This window comes from Schistocerca piceifrons, chromosome 4 (genome assembly GCF_021461385.2).
Source record: "Schistocerca piceifrons isolate TAMUIC-IGC-003096 chromosome 4, iqSchPice1.1, whole genome shotgun sequence".
NCBI classification, from domain to species: Eukaryota; Metazoa; Arthropoda; class Insecta; order Orthoptera; family Acrididae; genus Schistocerca; species Schistocerca piceifrons.
Genome location: NC_060141.1, coordinates 518,072,405 through 518,090,509, shown reverse-complemented (window position 1 = coordinate 518,090,509; position 18,105 = coordinate 518,072,405). Strand labels below are relative to the sequence as shown.

The window sequence follows — 18,105 nt, the reverse complement described above, 5'->3', positions numbered from 1 at the left end:
GATTTGTGAAATCATACATAGCGTACATGGTGTCTCTGTCAGCGGAATCCTCGTCGCATGTAGAAACAAACTTTCCTGCAGACAAAAAGGGCTATACGAGCTGAGCGGGGTAGGGCCGAACGGATGAATGCCAAGCGCTGTCTGATTGTGTGGTTGGTTGGGTTTGCGAATGATGAGCGTTGTTATAATTACTAGCTAAATCCATAGATTCAGACTACAGGAGTGGAAATAAACGAGTAACAAGTAAGAAAGATTACGTATTACCTTCTCGGTGTATCCAAGAAAATGAAATTTTGACAGAAAATTTTTGGCCAGATTGCTATACTAGTAAGGGCCAGTTGTACAGTCCCTGGACCAAGCGAGTGGCTAGCACACTGGACTCGCATTCGGGAGGATGACGGTTCAATCCCACGTCTGGCCATCCTGATTTAGGCTTTCCGTGATTTTCCTAAATCGCTTCAGGCAAATGCCAGGATGGTTCCTTTGAAACGGCACAGCCGACTTCCTTCCCTAATCCGATGAGACCGATGACCTCGCTGTCTGGTCTCCTTCCCAAAAAACTACTACTACTACAGTCCCCGGCTAGCAGCCGCTTTAAATTCTAGTTTGGAAGAAGCGCGGAAAACGCGTTTTACGAACATGTAGCAACGCCTAACTGGAGAATAATCGAGGGATAACTAAACCGGTGATTATGGCAAAGTTAGTGGAGTTAACCTGCGAATAAGCTTTGACATTGGCAGGAATAGTTACAGGATTAGTGATAACAAGACTGTTTGTTAGAACGAGGAAGGAGAAGAAACGGGGACATCACACAAATTATGGAACAATATCACGATTCCAAGTTTGTATAAAAATTTCGTACTACTACTTTTCGATCTCATACTTGAGAAACTGGAGTGTATGAATGAAGTGTGGAACTATTTCCTAACGTAAGGCTTTTTGCTTGTAGTAGGGCCTAATAGGCATTTGATATTGGTACTTTGTGAATTATATTCTGTCGTTACAAAAAAAGACCGTTTGTGTCAAAACAGTCTTGTTTATTTGGTGTGTATTACAATTGTTGCAGTATTAGAAAGACCTATTTTGTTTTATCTAGCAGAGAGTGACAAAATAGACATAATCAGATCGGGAAACCACACCAGTCTTAGGACCTATTTGGATTATTAGCTTATTCACTATTAGACAACGACATTTCGACTTTTCATGTAGCAAAACATTTGGCGAACTTTGATGAGGTAATAGATTCTTTCGCAGAAAGGAAAGCACGCCATGTAAAGCTGTAGCAAGATTAGCGAGAAAAAAATCCAGGAACTAAGGATTGAAGAAATGTGTATTGTCTTGCTTGTGTCATGTCTACCGGGTTTATGTATCCTATATTTAATTTTATGTCACACAAAGCAGCAAGTTGTTAGCTGATAGGGAATAAAGAGTGCAAATTTTCTGACGAGTTCTTAACAAAAAAAAAAAAAAAAAAAAAGAGGGACAAGATGTCAAACTGGCCAATTGTAAGCAGGAGAGGCACCACAGGACATTTTAATTTCCACTGTCCTGAATATGGTTTGATGGCATCAGTTACTAAATATACACATTTCAATTCCACAGAGCGAAGTACAGTGACGTGTGATAGAAGAATGCTGTGTGAGGAGGCGAGGCACTGCACTTTGGCGCACTTACGACCAAATAACATGTCATGCATTTCCTCGATCACATGTTTTATGCATCAGACTCTTCAGAAAGATGTGCGCTACTAAATGAACGTATTTTTCAAAACTCGATTTTTTTTAAATTTTTTACGTCCTGTGTCAAACGCTCGAGGGAGTGGCGGGGTATTGCGCCGGTTCGGAAATATTGTAGATCCGGCGCTGATGCGCAGAGCAGTCTTAGTTACAGTGGCGTAGTGGGTAGTCTCCTTGTGACCCGTGTTTACACTTAGTGATTTTTGCTGTTTCCTCTTCGTTTACTGCTCTCACGTCAAATGAAAACAAAACAGATTTCTGATTTCCACCTTTCTGACAGTCAAGCATTAATTGCCTTGCAGAACAATGAAGTTACTTTTGTCGGTTTGCTAAAGAAATTTTCTTTTTAATTCCACACACTGTTCGCTACATTTCAGTTGCACGTTTTCAACTTCTAGCACGTATGGCATTATGGCATAATAAAGAACCAAACATGAGAGAACACAGTACTGGTACTCCAAGAAAATTTACATCCCGAAAACCACATTGAAAAGCTTAATATGAGGTCGTGGCCCACTGAACTGGGAATATGGACATACAGATGTGCACTTTAAATGTGCACATTTTAGTATGGGTCTCAAAATTCCAATGCTCATGGAGTATCCTCTGATGTCTTGTTTCTTCTATGACATAATGTACGATCTTTTCATGTTTTACACGTACGAACATATGGGCTCCCTGCGACATCGTAGCTGCGCAAGTGCGGTGACGCCTGTCATCTGGCGCTCTCTGGCATCTGCGGAGACGAATCTATTTCTAACAGGTTACGGGAAAATATTCCGAATAGTAATTTGAAAAGTGTTACCATCAAAGTACCATTCTGGCAGTTACAACGGAGCTATGTGCGATAATGTACGATGAATTTCTTAAATCGCAGAGCGTTTGACTCTCATTTAAAAATCAACTCTTTGATGACGAGCCATTTAGATGAATTTTGAGCCCAGAAGATCAAACATTTAAGTCGTTATTAAAAATTTTATGATCACATTTGTGTGATATATCTTAAATTGTAATACGCGCATAAAAGACCAACATGGTATGTGAAAGCTTAGCTTCTCTTGCAGCGTATTAATCTTACAGACGAATATTATATGTGAAAGCTTTGTGTTCGTGAGGAAATGTTCAAATGTGTGTGAAATCTTATGGGACTTAACTGCTAAGGTCATCAGTCCCTAAGCTTACACACTACTTAACCTAAATTATCCTCAGGATACCCCCCCCCCCCCCACACACCCCCCCCCACACACCCCCCCCCCCACACACACACACACCCACACACACACACACCCACACACACACACACCCACACACCCACACACACACACACCCACACACACACACACCCACACACACACACACACACACACACACACACACACACACACCCATGCCCGAGGGAGGACTCGAACCTCCGCCGGGACCAGCCGCACAGTCCAAGACTGAAGGGCCTGAGATCACTCGGCTAATCCCGCGCGGCTTTGCGTTTCGTGTAGCAACACTATGTATATTGATTCAAACCATTAACTTTTTCTGTTTGTGCGTTCACGCTACTTAACAGTGATGCTGCTATTGGGTGACTACATAGCGTCTCCCCCTAAGCTCTGAATACCCGCTGTCATCGGCTGTCGAGGTCACGTGATGTGAGCTATGACTGGCTTACTAAAGCGCATCGCAATCTCGATGTCAATGCTTCTGAAAGTAATATGCGGTGTTCGATGGAATTCGAATTTATACTTTCGTAATACGAAAATATGCAGCGTACATGTTGCTGCACATCAAAGATCTATCAAAAACGCGTTTTTTCCCCTGTGTTTAGTTTTATAAAGCGCTGGAAAATTCTACTCCCATCTATAAAACCATAATCATTCAAAGGTTTTATACAGTTTCGAGAGAAAATATACTGTCAGTTAACAGAAAAAAGTATGTTTGCACCTGGGAGAAAGTGTATTTTTAACCGTGAAATCCGGGAGAAATCCGGGAATTTTTTTTCCTTGTCCACGTATACACCCTGATCTGGTTCGACTGCAAGGGTAGGACCCATGGGGTGCAGGATTGGAAGCAGGATTAGGTTGTGGGTGGACAGTGATAGTTTAGAAGTTGGAAAGGTGATGGAACAGTACTTTGGTTGATAGGGTTCAGATTTTGCGGGGGTATCCTTCATGTCGGGGCATATTACTGGTATATTTCAACATTTTTGCTGCTTTCCACTGCATATGTGTTGTAACAAGTACTGAAAATGTAAGGAAGAGACTTTTTGACATGGAATAGAGGACAACTGTCAAAGTGGAGGTATTGTTGGTGGTTGGTGTGCTAGATATGAACAGACATAGTTGTGGAACCATCTGAGAGGTGGAGATTGACATCTAGGACAGTTGCTCATTGAGTTGAGAAAGAGCAGATAAAGTGGATTTGGGAGTAGATGTTGAGTTTATAGAAGAGAGAGCAAAGGTCGTCCCTGGCATTAATCCAGATCATGAAAATGTGATCAGTTAATCTGAACCAGACAAGAGGTTTTGGATGTTGACTGGATAGGAAGGATTCCTCCAGGTGGCAGGTAAATAGTCGGCAGAGGATTATGCCATGTGAGTACCTGTGGCAGTATCATGAATTTGTTTTTAGATTTGGCCTTTCAAGGTGAAATAATTGTGTGGATGCAGTTGGATAGTATGATTAGAAAAGAAGTGGTGGGTTTATTACCAGGAACATGTTGGGAAAGACGATTGTGGGCAAGGGGGGGTGTTGGTTTATAAGGATGTCACACCCCCAGTAACCAACAGGGAACCTGGTGGTAACGGTACAGGAACAGTGAAAAGGCAGTGAAGGAAGTGAGCATGCGAGCCTGGGAGGTTATGGACAATAGTTTGAAGAGGGTGGTCAACAAAGGCAGAGGTTCATTATGCGGGAGCATTGTACCTATCAACAATGGCAGGACCTGTAGAGTGACCTGTGGGGTTGGGTTTGTGGAGCTTGGGGAGTAGGTAACAGGTGAGCATGGGGTTGGGGGGTTGCTGCTTTGAGTAGGGAGATGGATTCACGTGTTACCTTTTGGTTGAACCTAAAGCCTTGAAGAGCTGTTGAGGTCCTGTTAGACCTTTGGGATCATGGTTGTAACATTTGTGTGTCTAGGTGTTGGAAGGTTGTCAGAGAGACTCAGCTGCAATCACTATGATTATGACCACTGTGGGGAAGCCTTTGTCTCTGTGAAGGAAGATAACTTCCAGATTGGTTTTCGGATTACAGATGACTGTGTATTCCATAGGAGTAATGTTGGGCTAAACAGGGAGGGAGTTAGGAAAGGAAGGTGAGACCAAGTTAGAAGTGAGGATTTCGGTTGGAGGAAATTGGAACTGTTTTAAATAAGGTTCTATGTGAAGTTTTGGTTGGCTGTTGTCAGTGGGGTGTGTGGTAAAGAACTGGTTGTATTTTATTTTATATAGAGGACAAGTGAAGAGAAGTAGTATCATCCTTACAGTCTCATCAACCATGACACCACCTCTACAGTGAGAAACAAGTGGTGTCAAAATATACCAATAACCTTAACAGAGCCTGTACTGACAGATTGTATCCTATCCAGCTCATCCGTGAACATATCTTCTGTGCCATCTCCTCCTCTGAAACTACAAACCTGTTAACCAGCCACTGACCAGCTCACCCATTATCACCATGGTCTTGAAAGGCTCAACCATATCATTCACCAGAGGTTTGACTATGTCTTGGTGTGTGAGATGAGGTGTATCCTACCCAAAATCCTACCCACATCATCCAAAGCAGTGTTCTGCCACTTCCCAACCTACAAAATATCCTTGTCCACCTCGAATCCTGTTTCCAGTCTTGCACCCCATGGGTCATTCCCTTATGGTTGACCAGATGCGTCTGTTCGTCTCTCCATCTCTTCATCTCCACATGTCTCTTCATCTCCATCTTCCTGACCTTTCCTCCCCCCCCCCCCCCCCATCCTTCTACCTCCTATATGCTCTAGCTCTACCCTCTGAGCACCTTTTGTCGTGTTGTGCAGCCAGTGAGTCATCTTCTGAAAGATCTGCCTCACACTATCCTGCTACTCCCTGCTCAACTTGGGTGTCTTTCCTACCACCTCCATCTGACAGGCAACTGCTCTGAATATATGTTAAATCAACAGTTAGTTTCACTGCAGCCATGGGTGTATTTGTTTGGGTGCTTGTGTGGTTTATGCAAAAAATCACTTCTGTTGCCTGTTTCCATGCATCACACATCAGTCAACAAGCGAGTTGTGACCTTTCCTTAATTTTACATAATATTCCATCCACGAGTTCCCATTGTTATATTAAATGTATTCTGTTCTTTTATACTACGTACATCTTCCCTACATTAAGAGAAATTTTTCGTACCATGGATATGTAAGTTAGCTTGTTTCCTTGGTACATAATTTAGCTATGTTTCCTGTCACAATCCTCTACTTCATCTTTTACTCTGTTTCTGTATCTCGTTCCTCATGCAAAACCTCTTCAGGCTGTTCTTCAATACTCTTGTCTTGTATTAATTTTATTGTGTGCATTACTTTAATTTAAATGGTTACAAAGGAACTTGGCGAGCCCCCCTCCCCCCCCAAGGGGTTTAGTATTCTTGTTGTTCTGGTTTATTCCCTATACATTTATTTATTGTGTAACTTTAAATTTTTAATTACATTACCACTGCACTGTCAAAGATGACATTTACTTCATGTTTGTAGCTCACTCCCAGTGGGAAAGACAACTGTCAGTGTGTGGTTCGCATATTGTAGCCTCTTTGACGATGATTGTCAGTTAAGATCTGACTGTGGTCTTGCAAGCCGATAAGCAAAAACCTGGTTAAGAGAATATTAATTTACTGTGGAATGTGCACAATAATGTGATTTCCATTTATAATTATGAAATTGTTCTACCAAGAAGCAGTGGAAGAATCAGTTGACATAAAATAGATTTTTTTGTGATTATTGACTACCTCATTTCTTTCTATGCCATACTAAAGCTGAGTTGATTGACAATGTAAATCATTTCTCCTTTTAGCAATACATTTATGAGTGTTGCAGTTGTTTTCAAACTAAGATTGATTGTTGATAGTGAACTTCATAAAGGAGTAAGCGTACTGCGAGGCTGTTCTCATTATGTCCAATGGCTTAAAGCGCTGCCAACAAGAGCTTCTAGAGTAGGTACCACATTTATTCTTATTACGTGCTTCTGTGCAACAGACACTGTTTTCCTCAGTGATAGTTACACTGGAATATGATGCCGTAAGATGTAAGTGAATGAAAATTGAAAATGAAGACAACTTTTTGACATTTGTATCTCAAAAACCTGATATTATCTATGACACAAAAGCTGCAGAGCACAGAAATATAGCATTTGTAACATGTGACCTACAATTCAGTTTCTTATCCGTAAAAACACCAAAGAATTTATTGATTTCCTGTTGTGCAATCTTCCTAATGGTGTAGTCAGGCCATGGGCAGTACTGAACTATGTGTGTTGTGGTTTATCTAAATTCAGTGACAATCCATTTGCAGAGAACAAATTATTGATTTTCAAGAATGTGTGATGTACATTTCTTAGCATTGAAGTTCCTCTATTAGGGTTCATTGTAATACTTGTATTGTCATTGCTGAGAATTTGAGAATTATTTCTGCTTCTTGGTTATGTGATGGAAGATCAATTATACAAAAGAACAAGAGTTAATCCATTATTGATTCCTGCCACACACATGTAGTCGTGTCTACATCTGAATGAGAGTGTTTGTCGCTACAGCTTGAGAGAAGTAATTGATCATGGTCAGTAAAACACCCACTGCCCACAGTGCAGAGTTTGTACACATCACTGAAAACTTCACATTATTATTATTATTATTATTATTTCTTTCCTTTCTCAGACGTTATGTCTGGTTAAAAATGGAGAGTGACGCGGACCTTGATCAAGCGTGACTTCCTTTTAACTGTACGGTATATGTTAAATTGCATTTAGGAACTTTTGGGTAATTGAACATGTATCAATAATTACAGATTTCTGTAGTTGTATATATATATACGTTTGGATGTAGCTGTATTGTGTTGATGTACTGGTGGATATTGTGTGGTATGACTCCTGTAGTTGATAGTATAATTGGTAGAACGTCAACTTTATCCTGATGCCACATGTCCTTGACTTCCTCAGCCAGTTGGATGTATTTTTCAATTTTTTCTCGTTTTCTTCTGTATATTGGTTGAATTGGGTATGGATATTTTGATTAATTGTGTTAATTTCTTCTTTTTATTGGTGAGTATGATGTCAGGTTTGTTATGTGGTGGTGTTTTATCTGTTATAATGGTTCTGTTCCACTATAATTTGTATTCATCATTCTCCAGTACATTTTGTGGTGCATACTTTTATGTGGGAACGTGTTGTTTTATTAGTTTGTTGTATGGCAAGTTGTTGATGAATTATTTTTGCTGCATTGTCATGTCTTCTGGGGTATTCTGTATTTGCTAGTATTGTACATCTGCTTGTGATGTGATCTACGGTTTTTATTATTATTATTATTATTATTATTATTATTATTATTATTATTCAAGCAGTCATCATAATGAGTTGGACAATTCTTTCTGCAGTTCAGATTTAAAGGTCTCAAAAGATTAAAAAATGTCCTTGAGGTATGTTGGTCTGTGTTCGTAATCTCTTTATTAAAATCACTGTAATTGATGGCATTCATTTTTTGGCAATACTGTCACCCAAACATACTGAGGTGACGTTATGAAAATGGAACATATCTACCTGCAACTTTTTCTTGTGTACAAAAAAAAAATATATATATATTTTGTTACTGGGTAATCCTGAGTGAAAGATAAACAATGAAATGAGTGAAGATAACCACCCACCATAGAGTGGAAGTGATGCATAGTAACTAGGTGTATAAACAAGTGAATCGTGTGTACAGCTTACAAACTTGCACCTTCATCTCAGCATGCAGCTATATTGACAAGCTGTGTCATTTAATTGGAGTCAAGGCTTCCGCTGGGTGGATTAATTGAGGTCAACAAGAGAAAGGTGACGAGAGGACAAACGGCAAGGAGGGGCAAGGACAAGGAATGGGAGGGACTGCATTGGAAGTCAAAAGGAATACAGTCTCAGTGAAAGTAAACAACAGTGAGGCATAGATTCTTTAACACATTGGGTCCAGGGTGGATGGGTGGGTAGTGGAGGCAGCATAGAATGAAGTGAGAATTTTGAATTTAGTGGTTGATACATTTTGTACGTCATGCCCTAGAACGAGATAGTTTTGTAGCTTTGTGTACAGGATAATGGAGTTCCCTGAACAGTAACTAGCAATGTGGTTTGAGTCCCCCTTAATTTCTACTGTTTTCATACTGCATTTTGAAAGTGAACTTTTTACAGTTTATTTATGTCGTGTGACTGATCTCACTACAAATCAAAGTCTTTTGTACAACTTCAACAATGGGAATAAAAACTCGGTTAACAATTTTGTCACACTAATAAAGCACAGTTCTTTCAGCTATGATTTTCTATGGTACTTCATTCTAAATAGATTATTATTATTATTATTATTATTATTAAACTGGGATTTCTCAAGGCACCAATTCATTATTTTTTTTCTACACTGCCCAGAAGTCGTCAGCACTGTTTCATAACCATGCTGTTTGTTGCTATGCATTCTCCCTTTGCACTACATTTCAAAAGCTTCTATTCTCATTTTGTCTGTATTGTTTACTGTCCATATTTCACTCCCATATAAGGCTACTGTCAAAACAAGTATTTCTACACAAGATTTTCTAACACTTAAAATTTCTCTTTTCCAGAAAATATTTTCTTGCTATTGTTAATCTGCTTTTTATAACTTTCTAACTTCTACCACTGTCAGTTATTTTGCTACATGAATTGCAAAATCTATGTACTCCTTTCAGTGTTTCATTTCCCAGTCTAATTCCCTGAACATAGACAGATTTAATTCATTAACACGCTGTTACGCTAGCTTTACTTTAACCTGTAATTTTCCCCCCGCTTGATCTTCGTAACACGTGGTTCCCTCTCAACCAGTGGTCTGAATTTCAATTAGGTACAGTAAATGAAGCTCGATAATAAGTCTATTAGTACAGATTATATTTAAATGTGTAGTAGTGTACAACTCAGTGACAGGTGACAATAATGCACAGATGGGATAAATGAATAAAAACAAAAGCTTCTGACATGCGGAAGTTAACACAAACCAAAAAGCAGTGTTGCCACCTTAAAACAATATTAACATTGTACCACTAACACCCTGCCTCAGTATTAATTACCAGTGTTACAGGAACTAAATTATAAGATTTTCCAATGAAAAGTCACTAGTGTCGTTAGTGCCAACCACAGAGAGCGTTTAATGTGCACATGCCAAAGTAACAACTGGCAGTTCTGATTATGTTCCGTTTGGGGAAAACAACATACGATCTACATTTTATTGGCAAGGTTTGGTAATGCATGAACTACACCTTTGTTGTTGTTGTTGTTGTTGTTGTTGGTGGTGGTGGTGGTGGTGGTGGTCTTCAGTCCAAAGATTGGTTTGATGCATCTGTCCATACTACTCTATCCTGTGCAAGCCACTTCATCTCCGAGAAACTACTGCAACCTACATCCCTCTGAATCTACTTACTGTATTCATGTCTTGGCCTTCCTCAATGATTTTTACCCCCCCCCCCCCCCCCCCCATGCTTCCTTCCAATACTAAATTGGTGATTCCTTGAAGCCTCAGAATGTGTGCTACCAACTGACCCCTTCCTATAGTCAGATTGTACCACAAATTTCTCTTTATTCCCAGTTCTGTTCAGTACCACCTCATTAGTTACGTGATCTACCCATCTAATCATCAGCATTCTTCTGTAGCGCCACATTTCAAAAGCTTGTATTCTCTGCTTGTTTAAACTGTTTATCATCCATGTTTCACTTCCACACATGGCTACACTCCATACAACTACTTTTCAAAAAGACACCCTGACACTTAAATCTACACCCGATGTTAACAAATTTCTCTTCTTCAGAAACACTTCCCTTGCCATAGCCAGTCTACATTTTATATCCTCTCTACTTTGACCATCATCATTTATTTTACTCTCCAAATAGCAAAATTCATCTACTATTTTGAGTGTCTCATTTCCTAATCTAATTCCCGCAGCATCTCCTGATTTAATTCGACTACATTCCATTATCCTCATTTTGCTTTTGTTTATGTTCATCTTCCTTCCAAGATACTGTTCATTCTATTCAACTGCTCTTCCAAGTCCTTTGCTGTCTCTGACAGAACTAAAATTTCTTCAGCAAACCTCAAAGCTTTTATTTCTTCTCCTTGAAACTTAATTCCTATTCCAAATTTTTCTTATGTTTCCTTTACTGCTTGCTCAATATACAGATTGAATAACATTGGGGATAGACTACAACCCTGTCACACTCCCTTCTCAACTACTGCTTCCCTTTCAAGTCCCTTGACTCTTATAATGACCATCTGGACTATGCGGTTTCTGCACAAATTGTAAATAACCTTCCACTCCCTGTATTCAGAATTTGAAAGAGGGTATTCCAATCAAAATGTCAAAAGCTTTCTGTAAGTCCACAATTGGTATAAATGTAGGTAAATGTAGATTTCCCTTTCCCTAAATTATCTTCTCTGAGAAGTCATAGGGTCAGTATTGCCTCGCATGTTCCTACATTTCTCCATAATCCAAACCGATCTTCCCCAAGGTCAGCTTCTACCAGTTTTTCCATGCTTCTGTAAAGGTTTTGTATTAGTATTTTGCGACTGTTACTTATTAAACTGTTAGTTTGGTAATTTTCACACCTGTCAGCACCGTCTTTCTCTGGAATTGGGATTGTTATATTCTTCTTGAAGCCTGAGGGTATTTCACCTGTCTTGCCCATCGTGCTGACCAGATGGAAGAGTTTTGTCATGGCTGGCTCTCCCAAGGCTATCAGTAGCTCTAAAGGAATGCTGTCTACTCCTTGGGCCTTGTTTCGACCTAAGTCTTTCAGTGCTTTGTCAGATTCTTCACAAAGTGTCTTATGTCCCTTCTCATCTTCCTCTACTTCCTCTTCCATTTCCATAATATTGCCCTCAAGTACATCTCCCTTGTGTAGACCCTCTATGTACTAATTACATCTTTCTGCTTTCCATTCTTTGCTTAGGACTGGTTTTCCATCTGAGCTCTTGATATTCGTATAGGTGGTTCTGTTTTCGCGAAAGGTCTCTCTAATTTTCATGTAGGCAGTGACTATTTTATGCCTAGTGATATATGCTTGTACATCCTTACATTTGTCCTCCAGCCATTCTTGCTTAGCCATTTTGGCTTCCTGTTGATCTCATTTTTTAGACGTTTGTATTCCCTTTCACCTGCTTCATTTATTGCATTTTTATATTTTCTCCTTTCATCGATTAAATTCAATATATCTTGTGTTACCCAAGGATTTCTGATAGACCTCGTCATTTTGTGTACTTGGTCCTCTGCTGCCTTCACTATTTCATCTGTCAAAGCTACCCATTCTTCTTCTACTGTATTCCTTTTCCCTGTTCTTATCAATTGGTCCCTAATACTCTCTCTGAAACCTTTTACAAGCTCTGGTTCTTTCAGTTTATCCAGGGTCCATCTTCTTAAATTCCTGCCCTGCAACTTGCTACCCCTCTGTAGGAACCACATGTTTGTCTGGCCTCTCAACACATACCTCTCTGTTGCAGTTGCTCCTATGGTATGGCTACCTGTATCATTGGGGCACGGAAGCCTCCCCAACTATGGCAATCTCGATGGTTCGTGGACTGTTCAAGAATTCAGATTGTCCATTGTTTGACAATAAATATATACTTTTATCTAACACTGTTTCTACCAAAAAAGATTAGAGTTTCAGCTTAGATACAAAAAGCATTCCACTAAGTACTGTTTTGATAAATTTCATCCTGTTCCATGCATGTAGTTCCATAGTACTGTGCCCAGTCATGTAAAGTAGTTTACTGTCATCCACAGCAACTTTCATAGAGGTTTGCACTGTCAGGTTTTTTTAAACAATCGTCTTATTGCACTTATAGTCACTAACAGCTGTATCCATTAACTGATAATCGTGTGGGTCAGCGCCTTGACTTCTACACATCAAGGAGCCTTTTTGCCTTCTTTGTACTTCAACAGTCTGCAGTCTGACTTGAAACAAACTATTTTTTTTCCAATAACAGGAGCCTCTCATTTCTCTGTTCACTTTATTTTTACAGTCCTTTGCAAAATGACCCACTAACAGATAATTTTTTGTTTTTTGCTGTGTACTTAGAGTGGCCGAAGCTACTTCTGGCTGATCAGACTGATTGTTTCATGTTTCTCACTGGAGCAACTTGACGTTAACTCATTAAGTGTTTGTTTCTCAAATGGGACAGGTTCCCGTGCTGAATGGAGATATTTGTGTATCTCTGGCAACAACAACAACAACAACAATAACACCTAGATTATCATTATTTTCTCTGAAAGTTTTTCACCTTTCTGCTTCTGTTTTCAACATTACTGTAACCACTTAGTTATCACTAAACTGGAGCGAGAAAAACTTTTGCTGAATTAGGTGATTGCTCACTGTGGACTCTTCCTCATACGTGGTCTTCAGTTTAGTCCACAAGCCAGCTGATGCACACGAAAGTAAGTGGGTGATTGGCATTACCTCTATACACATCAGAATATGTTCCTGTGATTTTGTATCCTTTTCCATCCATGTTTTTACATCAGCTTCTTTCTCCTTTAGAGGCTTAATAGCTGTGCTATTGGCAGTATCTAGAAAGTCTTTTTCTCTAAATCTCAATTCCATTTGGAATGTCCACATCGCTCATTTGTTCACTCCAGATAACTTCAAACATTGATGCATAGACTGTTCCATCACATCATGCTGATAATGTTAAATTTGCTGTTGCTTACAGTGCCACCAAAAACTATGCCACTACCAGAAAAAGAGACTTGTGTACCTGGGCCCATAACCCTTACTCAGGTGCGGTAAATGGAGGTTGACTTTTTTTATTAAGTCTTTGAGTGCGTTGTCAAGTTGTTGTTGCAGTATTATGTCATCCATAGCATTTTCATCTTTGTTCTCATTTATTTTCATAATATTATCATAATGTTTCCTTCCTTCATATTACCCCTCTGTATATTCCTTCTGGCATTCAGCCTTGTCTTCTTTGGTTGGTACTGCCTTGTCATCACAGATCTTATATTCATACATCTGCTTGCCTTTTCCAGAAACATTTTTTTAAAATTTTCTTTAACTGGCATCTACATTTCCTGTAGTTATGCATGCTTCTGCAGCTTTGCTTTTCTTCTCCAACCATTCCTGCTTTGCCACCTTGTGTTTCCTCTAAATCTCATTTACTGTATTGTGCCTATTTCATTTGCTAGATTTATAAATTGCTAGATTTTCTACATTCATAAGTAAATGTGTTATCCCAAAGATTTCTGCTGGGTCGTGTCTGTCATCTTAGTTATTCCTGCACTTTCACTATTAGATGTGTCGCTGCTAGTCATTCCTCTTCTATTATTTTCTTTTTCCTATTTCGGTCAATCATTGCTTAAATCTCTTTTTCTGAACTCTCAGTAATTTATACAGATCCCTTCTCCTTGATTTCCTCATCAATTTCTTCAGTTTCAGTTTGCGTTTCATAGCCAATAAATTGTGATCAGAGTCTACATGTACAAGCATAGTCACAATTTGTTTCACTTCCTAATATGCCTGTAATAATATTTCCACCCTGCAACAGATATATTTTTTGACTGTCAATTTTTGAGCACTTTCTGCTCATAACTCTGTGATATCCATCGGCATTGTCTTCAAACTGCAGCATTCACCTGTGATCCATAGCAGCTGCTTCAGCTCAACAGTTTGTGTAGCAATCATCTGCCATTATGCAGTGTTGTTGCATGCACATTGTGCATGTGTTTACAAACTCTGCACTGTCAAACATTTCATGCCAGACACCAGAGGCACTGTGTTCTATATATGTGTTTTGGTTTTGTTTACACTTTGATTTATGCCTTTTATGTTTTTGTTTCTTCTATGACTAGTTTTTAGTGGGTAGTTACAGGATAGCTTGAATATTCTGTTACTGGTGTATTAATGTTCAGTTTTGGGTTGCATTGTCTGAAGCTGTTATATTTCTTCACCGTTTCTCCTGTTACCACATTCAGTAAAGTTTGTCACTGGTAGCGCAAGTGAATTTATTGTGTAGTCCAGTTGTGCTGTGTTGAGACATGAGTGAATCATAGGTTGGCAAATTGCTCAGCTTGTACTGGCAGTTTAGTACAAATTACTGTACTGTTCTGTGATTTTCCACAGAAAAGTCTACTATAAACAGTTAATACTAAAACGTTTTCAGTGGCATTAAGCCACAGTCATACAATACTTTTAAAAATGGGGAAACTGCCATTGGACTATGTATTATTATATTTATCTTTTGTACTATCCAGATTTTGGCCTTTATACCATTGTCAACTACAATGTTAAAAGGTGTTAGACCATTATTAAGCCATATCTGTTAAGGCAGTCCAAAGGCTAACACATGTCTTTATGATGTAATGTTCATCAAAGACATTAAATTAGCCCTACCAAAAACAAAAAAAACGAACACCATCGAAACAGGCTTTGAAGTCCCTACAGTACCAACTGGCCACCATATCATCCTAAGCCCTTAGGCATTACCAAATGCAGATACGGAGGGACATTTGGTCAGCACACCGCTCTTCCGGCTGTTGTCAGTTTTTGTAACTAGTGCGGCTATTTCTCAGTCAATGAGCTCCTTAATCGCCCTCACAAGTGTGAGTGCATCCCACTTGTTACCAGCACTTGGCAGACCTGGACGGTGACCCATCCAAGTTCTAGCCAAGCCCGACAGTGCTCAACGGCGGTGATCTGATGGGAACTGGTGTTAACACAGGGGCAAGGCTGTTGGCATTGACTCCGTTACTGAATCATATTAAGCTGCAGATGGAACAATGCATAAAGTAGCAGTTTGTTCTTTAAAAGTTTTGATGATCTGAATGTGAAAATATCTGAATTAGGAATAAACAGCATCAGTTGTGGGCACTGTTTGAACCCATCACTTAGCTAAGCTTGGTAAACCACTGTTGTGCAGTTTATGTTATAGGTTGGCCAACAATACATCTCAGCACTGTTTGTAGCTTCACTTAAGCTTATTTTGGTGCTCCTTCGACTCCTCACCCAGCAGTGCCTCATATGTCTGACAGCCATACTGTGCTTAACGGAAGGAGATACTCAGATCCATTGGAGATTGGCTGTATTGACATCTTCTTCCTACTATTGGTGTTGTTTATACTAGGCAGAATTCCAGGAAATTTTGTCATACACTGATAGCCTGATGTGAAGTTGAATTACATGATTAATTTCACTTGCTTTTCTGTCAAATTCATGACATATTCTCCATTATGTATACATAGTTGTATACGTAACAGTTGTTCTTACCTTTTATGTTACGTGCTGTCTCCCATACTTGCTACTATGTCCCCAAGTCGCTGGATACCAGTGCACATGACAGAAAAAAAAAAAAAAAAAAAAAAAAAAAGGTGAAGAATCATGACGACGCAAGGTGGGAAGGCTGCCTGCAGATGGGACTCAAACCCATACTAGAATCAAGTAACAGGGCAGACTGAACTGCAGACCCGACACAAGAAGAGCAAGGCAATAGCAATGTAGGCTACAACAAAGTGTGAACAACTTTTGACTCAACACTTTCAGCAGATCAAGTGAGAGCCACAATCCAGTTCGAGACCAAACAGGAAAACCAGTACCAAAGTAAAGTCGTCAGCAAGTAGTCAATAGTGCAGTGGAGATAGTGTTTGTTACTATCATATATTGTACATGAATGACTGAGTGGCCGAGGTGCTGCAGTATTTATACCAGCTACTCGGGACACTATTGGTCGATGTATTCACATGGCAAGATGATGATACACTCACTAGGCAAATGCAGTGCTGTGATGACACTGCCCTCTATCGTCCATCAAGGTCCATTTGCTCTGGCTGGCATTCAACTTCTGTGCAGCCCGATTCCAGACCTTCCATCAGAGAAATAAGAAGAGTATTCATAGCAGTAATTACTACATAAACAGCTCTGTTCATGACCATTTATGTGGACTGTACTTAACATTTACCACGAAGGAATAAACTTAAATGCAACGGAGCTTTTTGTGCAAAGGAATAAAGTTGTATAATAGATTACATAAGGAGAGAAAGAGATTAATAAAAAAACTTATTTAAAAGGGCAATTAAAAAGTACTGGTTAAACTATACATTCCATACAGCATAGGCTTTTATTAGATAACACATTTTTACCAAACTCCTACTCTGTAACAGAAGTAAATAACAATAAAACACTTCTGTCATTTAACAACACACTTTCACACTGCAACCTCCCTGAAAATGAGATACCAAATATCTGCAATGGATAATACTAACATTATCTTAGTGTGTTCAGCATCTCACTCATTATTGAGGGATGCTGACTCACTTTTTCAGGCAGACTAATGGAAACCATACATCATTGCTATGCCCCTGATCTGAGCTGATACTGTATGTGTAATGCATACAGTAATTGGTGTTGAAAAAAATGAATTGTATAATGGTAGATTTTTACATTATGGAGGAATGTGTTTAGTTGAGTAATGATGTTGAGAAATGAATGTACACTATATCACTAGCAGTTTACATTATGTATTAGCTTCTTTGCAACAACTTATAAACAAAACATTGTATGGCAGCAGTAAACTGAGTGCTGTTTGAAGCAAGCTTTGTATTTAGTAGGATGGCGAATGTTAGCTGCATCTGGCTGTCCCGATTTAAATTTCCTTGATTTCCCTAAATTATTTTAAATGGGGGCATGGTCTCTGGTATAAGATCCAACTAGACCTGTAAATGTGTGAATATATTAATTATGTTTTAGATATTTAATTGTAAAACTATGACATGTCCAATACGTTTTTAAAAGTGATCCACTACTACTACAACTACTACATTTCAAAGCAGTCAGTTCCATTGCCCGAGTAAAATGCCATGAAGGTTAGCTGTGTGTGTGTGTGTGTGTGTGTGTGTGAAATAGATGAGACACAATGACAAATCTACATAGAAGAGAATTATAGTCTTCATTGTAATCAACAATCTCCTCTTGCATAATTTATTTTAGGGAGGGACAGATGCGTTTTTACATTATGGAGGAATGTGTTTAGTTGAGTAATGATGTTGAGAAATGAATGTACACTATATCACTAGTGCGCGCAAACACACACACACACACACACACACACACACACACACACACACCTTCCTTAATAATAGCAGATGACAGTTACTGCCAATTTCATGGGCTTTTCCTCTTCT

At 39.2% G+C, this 18,105-nt stretch overlaps 1 protein-coding gene across 1 annotated transcript in view; it reads left to right on the top strand.

Annotated features, from left to right (window-relative positions):
* LOC124794886 (copine-8-like) overlaps nt 1-18,105 on the top strand; it is a 131,008-nt gene that overhangs the window by 25,147 nt on the left and 87,756 nt on the right. The window lies entirely within an intron of this gene.